We start from the raw sequence: 15,252 nt of genomic DNA, 5'->3' as shown, positions 1-15,252 counted from the left end.
TGTATGATCCAACTGTGAATAGCAGCTATTCTGATCAGTACAATTATCCAAGACAATTCTGAAGGACTTAGGATGAACCATACCATCCACCTCCAGAGAAGGAAGTGATGGAATCTGGGTGGAGATCATACTTTTTAAAACTTTATTTTAGTACTTTTTTTGTTTGTATTTTCTTTCACAACATGCCTAATATGGAAATGTTTTACATGACTGCACATGTATAATCTTTATAAAATTGCTTCCCTTTCTCAAGGAGGGGGAAAGGAGGAAGAATTTGAAACTCAAAATGAAAAAAAAAGAATGTTAAAATTGCTTCTTCATGTAATAGGAAAAAAATTAAAATAAAAAAAATTTTGTGGAGTGTTAAAAATTTGTCACATACAGATTCATTTGGGAAATACTGACTTATAGGATATTAAATGATATCTTTCACCTTTTCCACCTTTATTTTCTTATTTAGGAAAATGAATTAAAGTGAAAATTTCCATTGGATTGAAGAAAATGACTTGCAATTTGAAGTTTGATGTGGTTTGAGGACCCTTGCCTTTCGATTGTTGGCAGTTCTATTCGCCATTTTTAATTCTGGGAGGGCAAAGGTGATGACTTTTTGCAGTTCCACTCTAGGTATTTTGGGGACACAAAGAGAGGAAAGAAACTGTGTTCCATGAGTCCGACTCAGGACAGTTTTTTTTTCCTATCATTAGCATTTTTCATACTAACAAGGTAACATTTAATTTTTATTCTTGGTGCTAAGGAAAGGAACAGCAAACAATCTGATAAGAGGAAGAAGCTCTAGTTCTGTGCATTTCTAATTCCTTAGATTTTTCCCACAGAGTAAGAGATTGACTGCTATATTCCATGAGGGTCATGAATGAAACATTTTTCCTTTGTCCCCGCACTGCTTTGATAGGGATTTGGAAAATGTGTGTATGTGTATACACCTATATACAAATATAATATGCTATATGATGTAATATAACATAATATCATTAGAATAGTGAGTGAATTCCACGATTATGTTCTAGTTAGACAGAAATCAGCCTCAGTTTCTGTTGGGGAAAAGACACAGACCTCTTTCTGGTTATCATGCTGAACAAACCATCTAGCTGTGATGTATAAGGAATTGGTCATTAAAATTATGAAATATAAGCCTGGAAGGGAAATCCTAGAAATCAGATGTACCACTTGACACCTAAAAGCTACATTGATTGTTAGACTGTCATGTACTTCAAAATTTCATAGGAGAGAAATCTCACTGTCTTAGTTACCATGTAAGTAAGCCCAGTAATAGCCAGTTAAAAGTCACTTTTGCAATAGTTATTGTCCCAGTTATGTTTTGCTTAAGCTAAATTTAAAATAAATCTTTATTATCTGGGAAAACTAGATTGGGGAATGTGAGATGAGAGGTTGTAAAAGAAAATGGATGATCCATATGGATGGTGCAATGAACTGCAAAGGAGACCTTGGTCCAAATCCAGATTCGACCACTTACGCAAGGCACTCCTCTTTTCTGATCCTCAGTTTCCTTATCTGTAAACTGAGAGGACTGGACTAAAGAACCCTTTTAAATTCTGTAATTCCGTGATTTTAAAAATCTATCATCAAGGGTTGCTGCCTATAATTAAACAAAGCATGGTATGATAGTCTTGAGTTTAAAGACAGATTTTTAAATAGATATTTATACAAAATATTTTAATAATATAATAATCATTGATATATGTATTATATGAGTAATTTATAAACATAATATATATTTATATTTTTAATATGCTACTTATGTGACCTGGAACTAGTCATTTTATACCTTGAGGTCTTAGCTTTGGATCTAGAATATTCTTTAGAGACTATCCAGTCCATCTTCCTTTGCCTCAGGTTTTAAAAATTCATGATATAAAATTCATAGATGATTATGAAGGAAAAAGCAATTATTAAACTATAGTTGTCAATATATTTTTAAAAATTCACAGATCCCAAGGCTAAAAACCCCTCTCTTACTTGGTTTTACTTTAGACACTCTCAACATTATCTATAATCCCAGTCACTTCTCGCCCCACAACTATTGGAAACTTAGTAAACAGGGTTCCCCTTATTACATTGCCATCTGAGCTCCAAATTCCTGTGACTAAAATCTACATGGGAAGAGAAAGACATTGAACTCAAAAGATAACAAGACATTTTGGAAGTAGCTGGAAGGGAGCATTTCGATTTTTTTTTTTTGGTTGTTAGAAAACTGCTTTTATTCTATTAGTAGTTGGGGGAAAAAATTATCTGATGCAGAAAAAAGTTTAGTAGGCTGGAAAAGAATGAGGAGTTTCTGGGGGGGACTTTGACCACCAACAATGAGAATGGGTAGCAAGCTCCCCCAGGAGATCAAGGGGAATCATCACCATAAGAGTAAGAAATAAAGAAATATTGTTTATTGTATACCGACATGGGGCAACTTGAATTCAAACAAATCACTCTTATTAACCATCTCTTTCCCTTGTGGTGGAATCAATTCACCATTCACTGGTCCCAGCTTCAGGGGACAGAGTGTGGATGCTGGGGGTATGTTGTGCAGAAAAGGAACTGCCAATGGCTTCCATTCATTGGAGAAACTGACCAAAAGGGATTGAAAGGTTTTTCCATCTAACTTTATGTTCAAATGCATTTTCTTAAAAAAAGAAAACAAAAACCAGAGATCTTCTGTAGAGATAACAAATATAAATATTAGGAAATCCAATTATACAAAAATACTGCATTCACTTTTTACAGTTTTCTGATGCATTTACCATGTTTGTATTCTAGACCTTACTAAACTTGAAATATCAAGCATATAAGTGTATAAAAGAATAGGGATTGTCTCCTCTAATATAGGTAGCACCCCCAACAGCTGGTATGGTTCTCCATACACAATAGATGCTTAATAAATGATTGGTAGGAAAAATGAAAAAAAAATGTTGGTTGAATGATTTTTTATCATATAATCATAATCTTTCTCACTCAGGAGTCACTGGCCCTGGGACAGTAAAAAGTATGTGATTCTAAAGCTGTAGACTATAGAATGACAGGGCCCCAGAGCTGGAAGGGATTTTAGGAATTAAATAGTCCAAACCTTTCTTTTTATAGATGAAGAAACTGAGGCCCAGAGAATTTAAGTGACTTGTCTGAAGTCACACAAGAGTTGAGATTCAAACCCAGGTCCTCTTCTCAAAAATTCAGAACTCTGATGGCTAAGGAGCCTCGTTGGGGTGAGAACTTAGAGATCTAACCCTCCCAACCACACTAGTGAAAACTAAAAACCAAACCATCTATTTCCTCCCTCTCCCTCACCCCTTTTTTTTGGTCTTTGTTCTTGGAATCTAAGGAACTAGATAGGTAATGATGTGTAGGTGGGTAAAGTTTCAAAGGTAAACAGATGATCCCTTCTTTCCTGGGTCCATCCTCAGTTGGTGACTCCATGAAAATGAGAACCTGAAAAAAAGTAAAGTTACTTTACAGGTCTCCTGAGGAGAAGCAGGTTTTTTTTTTGTTTTAATAGAGAAGGCAGTGAAATTGTACTGCCAAGAGCATACCAGATAAGAGAGAGATCATAACATTTATAAGAATGATAAAATGCAGTTTGTTTATGCAAATTATCTGTTAAACTGGTAGATCAACACAATGAGATGATTTGAGTAGAGAAAACTGAACACTGTGAAATCTGAAATCCATTATAGAATTAACTCTAAATTAATGATTCAGATAAATATTATGGGAGAATGTCTTTAAAATGTCAGAGGAGAGGTATAAATCTGTTTAAGAAAAGAATTCTGGAGAAACTGTTATTAGAGAGATAGTAAAATATTTTCAGTTAATTTCAATTGAATTAATTCAATTAATATCAATTGATGTGTATTTTAAATCTAAACGGTAAAGGGATCTATCTAGTGGCATTAGCCTCTGCCCAAAGTCTATATAGTATGTTTTATCCAGTCTTGTTTTAGGCACATTCTGATCCTGAGGCAGGAGGATGAACCAAAGGACTTTTGCCACAACCATTTAACTTCAGAGCCAGGACCACTCAATATAACTGGCCATCCAGCATTCATCCCCAAAAATGGTGAGCCCAGAATCGAAGGTACCCCCCAGGACATCTAAGCCAATCTACATTTGAATAGGAATTGCCTTAAAGAATTTCAACTGGTACTTGGCTAGCCTTTGCCCCAAGACTTCTAGTAATAGGGTTTCTCTACACATCCTCCAAACCAGTCTCTTCCCTTGCTGGACACTCTTCCTTGTTAGGCATTTAAAAACAAAGCACAATTTAGTCGCCATATGCTTGTTTCAGCTTCTACCACTCTTCCAATTTAGCCCTTTGGGGCCAAGCAAAACAAATGTAGCCTTTCTTCCACCTGACGGTCCTTTAATAAGTGAAGACAGCATACTCATGCCAGACCTGCGATTCCTTCAAATGATCCTTATTTATGTGATATTTATTCCTCACACCATCCTTTCCCCCTTCCTATGGACGCCCTCCATTTTCTCTCTAGGTTTCTCCTAAGATGTAGCGCTCAGAGTTGAACAGAGCTCTCCAGGTTTGTTCTGACCCTGGCGGAATGTAGCAGGAATATCGCCTCCCTTTTTGATGATGCCATATCTTTCCTGATGAAGCCCAAGATCACAGTAGTTAAATAACTCGCTGATAGTCATATAGGTAGTAAGTATGCTGCAGTCAGGATTCTAGCTAGGCCAAGTATTCTTTCCACTATGGCATGCTGCCACAAAAGGACTTGACCAGGTTGGCAGGCAAGCCTTCTATATCCTTTAAGTGGTGTGGTAGAACAGAGCACCAGGAGTCAGGAAGACCTGCATTAAGATTTGGCCTCAGCTATTTAAGAGCTGTATGACTCTGGATAAGTCACTTAAATTTTTTTGCCTCAGTTTCCTCATTTGTAAAATGGGGATACCATATTTCCCTGATAATAAGACACTGTCTTATTATATTTTTTTGGAAAGAAAAACACCAGAGGGCTTATTTCAGGGGAGGGCTTATGTTGTCCTGCCTCAGCTCTCCTCCACGGCACTGCTCTCAATGGCGCCAGCAAGCAAATCACTGGGGAAGAACAGGATGATGTGCTCACTGCTGCAGCTCTGATTGGATGCAGCTCAGAGCGCGGCGTGCATTTCACCTGGGGGGGGGAGGACGGTGCATACAGAGGGTACTGTAATGTAGCATGTAGCGCAGGGGATCACCTTCACTACAGTAGCAATCTCAATAGGGCTTATTTTTTGGGGAGGGCTTATTTTAGAGGAATCTTACACAGTAAGGGGAGGGCTTATTTTCGGGATAGGTCTTATTATCGGGGAAACACGGTAGTAATAGGACCTATTTCCTGGGATTGTGAGGATATAGTCTGTAAAGTGCTTTGCAAACCTAGCTGTGTAAATGCTATTATTATTATAATTTTTCTTTTGCCAATTTCTGATCTATTTGTGATTGAGGAAATATCCAGGTTACTGGAAATATTTGGATAAAGAAGCAGCAGAATAAATTTTAAAATCCACTAGTAGACAGGTAGGAGGAGGAAAAGTTGGGGAAAGAGTAGATCTTTCCTTGGAATCAGTTCTCGAATGGGTATCTATTGCTAATGGCATGGAGGCCGAGTCTTTTGCTTATAGGACCTGCCGTCCTCCTGATGAGGTATGGGTTCTGGGAGCCCCCTTGAATCTTTGAGGTGTAGGCTCTGGGAACCCCCCCTTGTACTCTCATTAAATCGTCCCATTTGATGAGGTATTTGCATGAGGCCATAAGCCTAACTTAGTGGCTGGGCCCAAACCTCTGTTACTAGACTTACCACCCTTGAGCCTATCAAAATATCAATCCACCCTAGAACTGGCCTAGCCCACCACTATCACTAGTCTCCAGGTAGCCTCCAGCAACTTCCCACACTAAATCACTGGTTGACCTCATTAACTCCTCTGGAAGACCCTTCACAAATTCCTCCACTAGACCACCCCTAGATTCCTCCCACAGCCTTCCTTGTATATGAGACCCCATCTTGTCTCCATGTTTGTGAGAGCACTATAGAATGATCTAACACAGACTTAACTCTGTGTCTAATGCAAGCGAACTTTTAATAAACTTAGCTTTCTTTGGCTGAGTAGACTTGAGTCGAATTAATTCGGCAGGACACAGCGTGTTGGCATTTTGGGGTCTCCAGAGCCACCCTAACCCTCTTTATGGGTAACCTCGTCACTCCTTCAACTTTCTCTTCTTTGCCACTATTTAGTCCTGCTTTCTCTTTTTGCATTCCCTAATTGCACAACCCTGGCTTATTTCTCAATATACCAGCTGCTTGGTTTTCTCTTGGTTCGGGAACTAGCTCCTTTTTTTCTGGATGTGGCCAAGTGAATCATCCAATTAGAACAGACTTCTTATCAGACTTAATTGAAATTTAATCGATGGGACTTGTTGACTCTAGGAACCATGAGTCTGTGTTCTCACATGATGAAGGTAAGGGGGCTTAGCTTTTTGAAACTTTAAATGACAATTTCATTGATTTATTCAATTGATTCCACCCCCCTCCCCCACTGGTTGCTGCTCTTCAATTGTTTTCAGTTGTGTCTAACTTGTCATGACCCCCATTTGGGGTTTTCTTGGCAAAGATCCTGGTTTGCCATTTCCTTCTCCAGTTCTTTTTATAGTAGAGGAAACTTAGGTAAACAAGATTAAGTGACTTGCCCAGGGGCACAGAGCTAGTAAGTGTCTGAGGCCAGATTTAAACTCTGGAAGAGGAGTCTTCCTTGACTCTATGCCTGCCACTCTATTCACTGGGCCTGCCACTTACCTGCCTTCCCCTTAAATGAGATTACAGTTTGAGCTGGAAGGGACTTCTGAGGCCATTTTCTCAGATACCTTCATTTTTCAGACAGGGCAACTGAGGCCCAGAGAGGTCAAGTGATTTGCTCAAGGTCACACAGTAATCTGCAGAGGTGGAATTTAAAACCAGTTTTCAGGTTCCTCCAAGCATTCCTTAGGTTAGATTTTTTTCAAGTTCCTTTACATGGAGGATCATGGAGGAACCAAAGGGAGAACCTTCTTCCAATCTTGATTTCTTTCTCATGGAATATTCTTGCAGTTGGTCCATGAGATCCTGCAGTGTTTATGTCTTTCTAGTCCAGCTCTTGCTCTCCGAGCTAAATGGGATATTATTTCCGAGGTTGTATAGATCAGCTGCATCACCAATCAGGTTTAATTGCAATGAGTTTCCTGTTAAATGAATACAAGAAATATCTAGACAAACAGAATCTTAAGCAACAGCTGGAAAGCTGAAATGCAACAATTATTGGAATCACTTGAGCATCTACTTCTACTAAGGGTCCAACACTGCTTTCTCATGTTATATTGAAACCTAAAAGGATTTTGGAGAAATAGATGTGCTTGCATAGCTTTAATTTAGCATAGGACGTAGGATGGCTGTAAAGGAACCTCTACATTCTCTAGTTGACTTCCTCATTTCACAGAGGAAGAAATTAAAATTCAGAGGGATTAGTTGACTTTTTCAAATTGTAGTGAGATAGTGAGACGTCATGGTGCAGTAGAACTTGCTAGTGGAGCTGGGAGACAGATCTGGCATCAAATCTTGGATCTGTCACTTCCCCTTATGATCTTATATGTCATTATTTTACTTTCCTTCTCTATAAACTGAGGGGGTTAGATCAGGATAATTTTTATAGTTTCTTCCAGCTCTAGTTCTATGCTTCTAAATTGCCTAAGCTCTCTGAGCTTCATTTTCCTCATCTAAAAAGAAATTATGATGATAATGCTTGTGTATTGCCCCTCTGGACTACCTCCTGACACACTTACAAGTTGGGTCTTCCAGGACTTGACTACTCCAAGTTTAAAACAGTCTTCAGGTCTGTATTTCTAAAACTGTAGCATATGAAACCTCAGTGATTCACTTTTAAGAGTTACCCCGCTAATGAAATTAGCTCAAAGCAAAGGCATTTGTTGAAAAATCATAGATTGAATGGTGGTAACGAGACATTCTTTACATAAACTTGGGATTTAGTCAGTCAGTGGAAAGAGGGGGCACGCACATAGAAGATGAGGAGCTCGTGAGGTCTTGACCCCTCGTTAGGTGGGACCCCAGTGTTTTTTCTCTTCTTGAGTGTGCTACTGCTCTTATTCTTGGCTTCCTAGGCAATTGTACCTGTGCAGGTGGACTCTCAGGGCCTTCTGGCTGCTGGGGTTGGGATCTCCTACTTGACAAATTGTTGTGTCCCATCACTGTTGATGGGGTGTTTGTGGGGTGGAGTAGAGATCTACCGCCATCCCGCCTTCTTTGAAGAGGCAAAAGGGAGGAGTGATTCCTTCTTAAGAGGTCTTCTTTATCCATAACTGGCTTATCTCAACTGCCAGGGATGACTGACTCTTCATAGTATTGTCTTGCTTTTTAAAGTTACCAAGGACATGGTTATTTCTTTAGCCAACCTGAACCCAATGGACTCCATTAAGAGTCCATCTGGAGCCCAGTGACTCCATCAAGCTGATTGAGGAACTTCTTACCTCCCAAAGAAGTAAAGAAAAGAAAACTTGTTTTTTTTCCACTCCTTTTGATGAATCTGAGAGGCATACCCTCATAAGATGGAAATGGTCCACTTCAAAGTCTTAAAGGACAAAGACCATATATATCATTTTCTCTATTATCTTTACCATATATCCTGCAGTTTCATTATGGAGGTTGAGGGACTCAATTGATCAGGAGTCCCCTGATCAAACCCTACCTCCTATAGTTGCTATAGATTGTCAAGAGAAAAGCATTTCATGAATTTTTAAATGCCTTAGAATTGTGAACTAATATTCTTCCTTTGTAAATTTTTAAAATTTATTTGAAACTTAAATACAAAATGAGAAAAAAACATTGCCATGTATACAGCAGAATATGAGAGAATAAAACAATAAATTTACATTTGAAGAAAACCTATGAAATAAATACTACACGTTATTTTCAAAGCTGCCCAGTTTTTTTTTTTTTGCTTCCTTGTAGATTTCCTTTTGTTCTCTTGTTTTGAGATTTTATTAATGGGGTTCAGATTCGCACCTACAAATGACACAGTCTTAAGAGAGGAAGGAGTTTTAGTGAACATAGAAACAAGGAAGCTTAAATCGGCATCAGCAATGCAATATTCCTAGCACAATTAAAGCAAGCATAACTAAAATAAGAAATAAGAGTAGTAAGAGGAGAGAAAGAAAACATCACCAGTTCGGGGGAGCACCAACTCTCGATTAGCATGGTTGGGGAATCCCGGGGTACAGCCTCTGAGTCCCGAATGGGAGGGTCCCAGGCAGAGCGTCCTCTCCATGGGTGAGATTCCAAAGAGGCAGTTGGAAGCAGGGGTTTTTATGGGGTAAGAACAAAGAAGGCAGGCTGCCAAATGTTAAAGTTTCGCGCCAAACTTTAATGGCATGATTTAAGGTCCAGTTGTGTCTTAACTTCCTTGTGTAGACTCCACATGGGCCGTAGGGTTGTCGTTAATCAAGTTTCAAGGCTGAGAGAATAGCCAGTTCTTGTCACAGCCTTGTTTATGTTTCAGGAATGGCTAGTCCCTGGAATTAAAGTATGGCCAAAACACATGCAGGCACACAAGCAAGCAAGTTTGATGGAGTAAACATGCTTTCAATATATGTTGGGGTTCATGGAAAGTTCAGGCATCTTAGGAGCTGAGTGAACTCACTATTACTTAGAAATATTATTTCTAATTCATCTCTGCTGTGCACTTTTTACTTTATTTTTCCCCTACCTTCCTCTCCTCCTTCCTAAAGAAGTCTACAATTGAGCATGGCGATATATATGTAGCATACATAGATATCTATAAATATTACACATATATCCACTTATACACATATATGTAAGAGTACTCTGCTTATTTCTACTTGTCATCTGTTTCTCTGAAGGTGGATAACATCTTCCTTCATAATTACAAGTCCTTTCATGTTTTTCTAAATCAACCAGCTTATCATTTCCTATGCCACAGCAATATTCCAACCCAATCATATCCTATCTGAGAGATTGTCTGTGAAAGTTTTCCCCCTAGTTTTTGGTATTCCTTCTATTCTTGGCTCCATAAGTTTTCTTTATACAAGAAAACTTTAATTTAAAATAATAAAAATTATCCATTTTATACTTCAACAATACTCTCACCTTACAATATAGTTTAAGACCTGATAGTGCTGAATCTACTTCCTTCACATCTTTTCCCCCTGTTTTCTTTGAAGTTCCTGACCTTTTGTTGTTCTTCCAAATGAACTTTGTTATTATTTTTTCTAACTTAGTTAAGATAATTTTTAAAGTAATTTAATTGGAATGACTTTGAATGCATAGATCGGTTAGGTAAAATTTTCATTTTTTATTTATATTGGCTTTACCTACCCATGTACAACCAATGTGGCTTCAGCTATTTAGATCTAACTTAGTTTGTATAAAAAGTGGTTTATGTCTATGTTGATATAGTTTTGGTGTTTATTTTGGCAGATGTACACCCAGGTATTTTATACTGTCTACTTATTTTAAATTGTATAAAACAATATCAAATAATATTGCTAACATATAGTGTAGTTTCCCCATTTTTCCTCTTTTGATTGAATCTCTTTTAGCTTTAATTTTGTCTGAGATCATGATTACTGTCCCTGTTTTTTCACATAATAAATTCTACTCCTGCTCTTTATTTTACCTTTGTGTATATTTCTTATTTTTATGGTGTTTCTTGAAAGCAACAGATTGTTGAATTCAAATTTTGAATCTACTCTTTCTGTTTTATGGGTAACTTTATCCCATTCACATTCTAAGTTATAATTACTAATTGTATATTTTCCTCCTTCCTATTTTTCCTCACTATCCCTCTTACACTATTTGCTCTATTCCTCCTCTTCTGCTTTTCTTCTACCTGCTACTTTGGTCTCCTATTTCTTTTCTTTTTTTTTTTTTTTTAAGCAATTGGGGTTAAGTAACTTGCTCAAGGTTATACATGGCCAGTTATTTCTGGGTGTGGTGCTGAGTGTCTGAGCCCAGATTTGATCCACGTCATCCCGACACTGGAGCCGGTGCTCTTATTCGCTGAGCCACCTGGCCGCCCCTAAGCAATTGGGGTTAAGTAACTTGCTCAAGGTTACACAGCCAGGTGTTTCTGGGTGGGTGCTAAGTGTCTGAGCCCAGGATTCGATCTCCAGGACTGGAGCCGGTGCTCTTACTCGCTGTGCTACCTGGCCGCCCCTGGTCTCCTATTTCTTAACCTACCTACCTCTCCAAGAATCTGTCCCTTTTCCTCTCCCCTTATCCTATCTCCTTGCCCTGTTCCCTTGCCCTCATTTCTTTCTGAATTTAGAAGACTTTTATACCCCTATAGATATGTACGATATGTTCCCTCTTTAACCCATTTCCAATGAGAGCAACGTTCCAGCCCTACCTGTTTTCCCCCTAGTAGCTTCTTCTGTATTGCTTTTTTCCCGTTATGCCTCATTTGTATGAAGTAATTACTCCTTCTTATCTGTCCCTATACATTTTTATTTCTTTAGAGTCACTTCATCATACTCAGCTCAGCCAAAGCCTTCCTTTCAAACTACCCAAATGATGATGACAGTCATAAGAGCATTGCTAATGTTTTCCCATATAAGAAGTAAACAATTGACCTTATTGAATCCCTTTTTAGTGTTTATCTTATATTTCTCCTGGCTATTATATGTCAAATTCTCCCTTAAGTCCTGCTGTTTTTGTTACAAAAACTTGAAAGTCTTTCAGTTCATTTATGTCCGTTTTGTTTTCATTCAGGATTATACTTAACTTTGCTGGGTAAGTTACCCTTGGCTGTAACCCCAGCTCTTTTGCCCTATGAAATTTAGTATTCTAAGACCTATGTTACTTTAATGTAATAGCTGCTAGATCTTGTGTATTCCTGAGAGTAGCTCCATGATAATTTTTTTTTTGTCCTTGTTGCTTCCAATATTATATCCTTAACCTGGGTTGTTTTGAAACTTAGCACTGATATTCCCTGGATGCTTTCCTCCTGGGATCTCTTTCAGGTGGCAATTGGTGGATTTTTTCGTGAGCTAATATTCTTAGTGGCAGAGCCAAAACTGGAGCCTGTCTCTTCTGTCTCCTAGCTTAGTGTTCTTTCCAGTTGAATCCCTGCTGAATCTGTGACTTTATAAATGTCTATGTAATGTCCAAGATTATGGCCTCAGAACATTATTTATTTTACTTCATACTGTCAGAGGCCTACATGTTTTATTTTGTCAGAAACAAAGATTAGCTACCTACATAGATAGACTTCATTTACACAGGACTGTATTTTTGCAAAGTCCGATGTAAATAAAGCTTTAGAAAAGCATCTTCTGTATTAACAATACCAGAAAAAACTGGCTCCTTATAGGAATCAGGGAATCTCAGAATTGAGTACTCTGGTGAATGAATGAAATGAAAGGAAAATTATGCAAGATGAGGAAATCATTCCTGCATTGGGAATTGTTGGTAAAATCAAATTTGCTTAAAGTAATATTCCAAGGATAAAACTTGTGGTGGAGAAGTTCCCGGCTCACTTATAAAGAGGGAAACAGGGAAGGGAGAAATGAGTTTAATATGTTGGGGAGGAACATCAGTGAGAATTGGAAAAGGTGATGGACTTGGGATCACAGGACCCAAGTTTGTGTACCCATTTGCAACTTACTGTGTGTGATCTTGGCCAAGTTACTTGCTCTCCCTAGGCCTTGGTTGTCTTTTTTGTAAATTGAGAAGGTGGCACTAGATGACCTCTAAGATCCTTTCCAGCTCTATATAGATGACACAAAGAACCCATGACTATTATCTAAGGCTTCTATCTCCATTGGTGGCAAGAATAGTGCTTTGTACAAGGAAGGCAGCTGACAAAAATGTTGCGTTGTGTATCCTTGCAAGAAGTAAAAGAACAAGACTACTGGGAGACATCTAAAGAGAAGCTCTTATTTCTGAGAATCTGGAGAACTCATTAATTCTTTAATTTATTCACTATTTACCCAATTTACCCCTGTTACATGCAGAACCCTGTGCTAGAAGCTGGAAGTCTGTCATTTTTGGAGTTTAGCTTGTGGTATAACAAGGAAGGCTGGAGGGAACTACACAGAAATCAAGAGAGGACTTCCAGAATAGGAGAGTTAATCTGAAGAGGAGAAACTCTAGGTAGGAGGATGTCATGTAATTTATGGAAGAAAGGTAGCAGTCAGCAGAAAAGATCAATACAGAGAGTTAGGCATTCGTTGCTAGTGAGGTCTGACAGACCTGGTTCAAATCCTTCCTCAGACATTTACTAGTTGGATGATTCCCGGGAAAGTCAATTAACCTTTGTGCTTCAAGGTTTTTTCATCACTAAATGGTATGGCTTCTAACCTCCCTCCCAATTCTAAATCTGTGATTCTATGTCAGGAGCCTCTTGTGAAAGAAAAGTAGAGCATAACAGTGTGGATTCTGAAAGTGGGCAGGAAGTAAAGATGTAGGACAGGCGGATAGTCCGTCAGGAAGGCTTGGCATAGGGGGCAAGAACCAAGTCATCATAGGGCTGCATTTGGTGTTTGGAGTCCAGTCTTTGGAAAATCTGGGAAGAGTAAGACAAGATTTCAGCCTTGGAGAAATTGAACTATAAGACTAGGGTGGATTTATCAGGACGGGATATTATCTTAGCATGATCTAGACTTTCTCTTCTGCCACTCAATCTCCCTTCTTCATCTTTTGTGTTATGAGGAATGGACTCTGAATCTGATTGAATTTTTACTCCTTTCCGTACTTTGTTAACCAAACACATCATGGGATTGAAGAGGTGAAAGGACCTGCCTCAGATGCAATCTAATTTCAACTGTATCTGACTAAGATTACCCTCTGTAACAGCCTTTGCTTGAGGACTTTTGGTAAGGGGGAGGGATTGCACTATTTCCTGGGACAGCCTATTACACTTTTGGATAGTTCTCATTGTTTGGAGCTTTTATCTTACAGGGAGCTGAGATTTGCCTTTCTACCACTTCTGTCTAGCCCTGTGGGGCTTCTATCTGCTCTACAGGGCCAACTAGCATAAATCTGATCTTTCATCCACATGACAGTCCTTTAGATACTTGAAGATAATTCTCATATGCTCTCTAATTCTACTCTTATACATGCAAAATACTTCGTTTTTTTTCAATAGGTCCTCATATGGCATGATCTCCAGGTTTTTCATCACTTTGGTTGCCTTCCTCTAGGTAGCCAGGTTATCATTATGTTTCCTAAAAATTTTTTGACACCCAGAACTAAACACAAAAGGAATTTTCATAAAATCATAGTAATTAGGTTTGAAAGGGATGTTAGAAGTTATCTAGCCTGGTGGTTTTCACACTTTTTCTTCCTTAGGGCACAGTTTTATTCTTTACCATGAAGAATCAGGGCACAGTACTGAGCAGTTGAGAGATTTGAGAATAGCAAATGTTATTGCAAATATAAATTTCATACAATTTGGGGGACACGTGGGTATGAAATTGCTGATGTAAGTTTCATGAGACTCATGGCATATACAGCAAAAACTTGTTTAGCTGAATACCCTTTGAGAATCTTTGATCTAACCAAATCCAATGGAATACAAATTACAATACTACCTAAATTATTTTACTAATTCATCAACATTTCAATAAAATTACCAGATGACTGTTTTACAGAACCAGAAAAAAAAAGATAAAGAATATCAAGGAAAACAATGTGAAAACATTTAGAAGGAAGGGATCTTCTGCAGTACCAGATCTCAAATTATAATTATAAAGTAGTCATCATTAAAATGCATTAATGCTGGTTAAGAAATGTGGAGGCCAATCCAGGGAACAGATTAGTTACACAATACAGAAGCAAATAAGCACAGTAGCCTAGTGTTTGATAAAAACAAAGTGCTTGGCAACTGGGGTAAGAACACGGTGTTCAAGAAAAACTTCTGCGAAAATTGTAGAAGCAATTTGGCAGAAACAAAATATAGAGAAACATTTCTTTCTTTTTTTGAGGGCAATTGGGGTTAAGTGACTCGCCCAAGGTCACGTGGCTAGTTTTTTTGTGTTAAGTGTCTGAGGCCGAATTTGAACTCAGGTCCTTCTCACCAGTGCTGTATTCACTGTGCCACCTAGCTGCTCCCAAGAAACATTTTTTAACATATACCATGATGAACTCCAAATTGGTACATGTCTTGGGCATAAAGGTTAACATCATAAGCACATGAAAGGAACAAGAAAGAAAAACAAACCTCTGAGATATA

The 15,252-nt window shown here is 38.3% G+C and overlaps 1 protein-coding gene across 1 annotated transcript in view; it reads left to right on the top strand.

Moving 5' to 3' along the window:
* Positions 1 to 15,252, top strand: part of SPOCK1 (SPARC (osteonectin), cwcv and kazal like domains proteoglycan 1) — an 875,982-nt gene that overhangs the window by 62,444 nt on the left and 798,286 nt on the right. The window lies entirely within an intron of this gene.

This window comes from Petaurus breviceps, unplaced genomic scaffold (genome assembly GCF_028583685.1).
Source record: "Petaurus breviceps papuanus isolate PSGF00001 unplaced genomic scaffold, PetGlider_PUasm1.0 189, whole genome shotgun sequence".
Classification (NCBI taxonomy): Eukaryota; Metazoa; Chordata; class Mammalia; order Diprotodontia; family Petauridae; genus Petaurus; species Petaurus breviceps.
The sequence above is the reverse complement of the archived record's forward strand: the minus strand, read 5'-3'. Positions and strand labels throughout refer to the sequence as shown.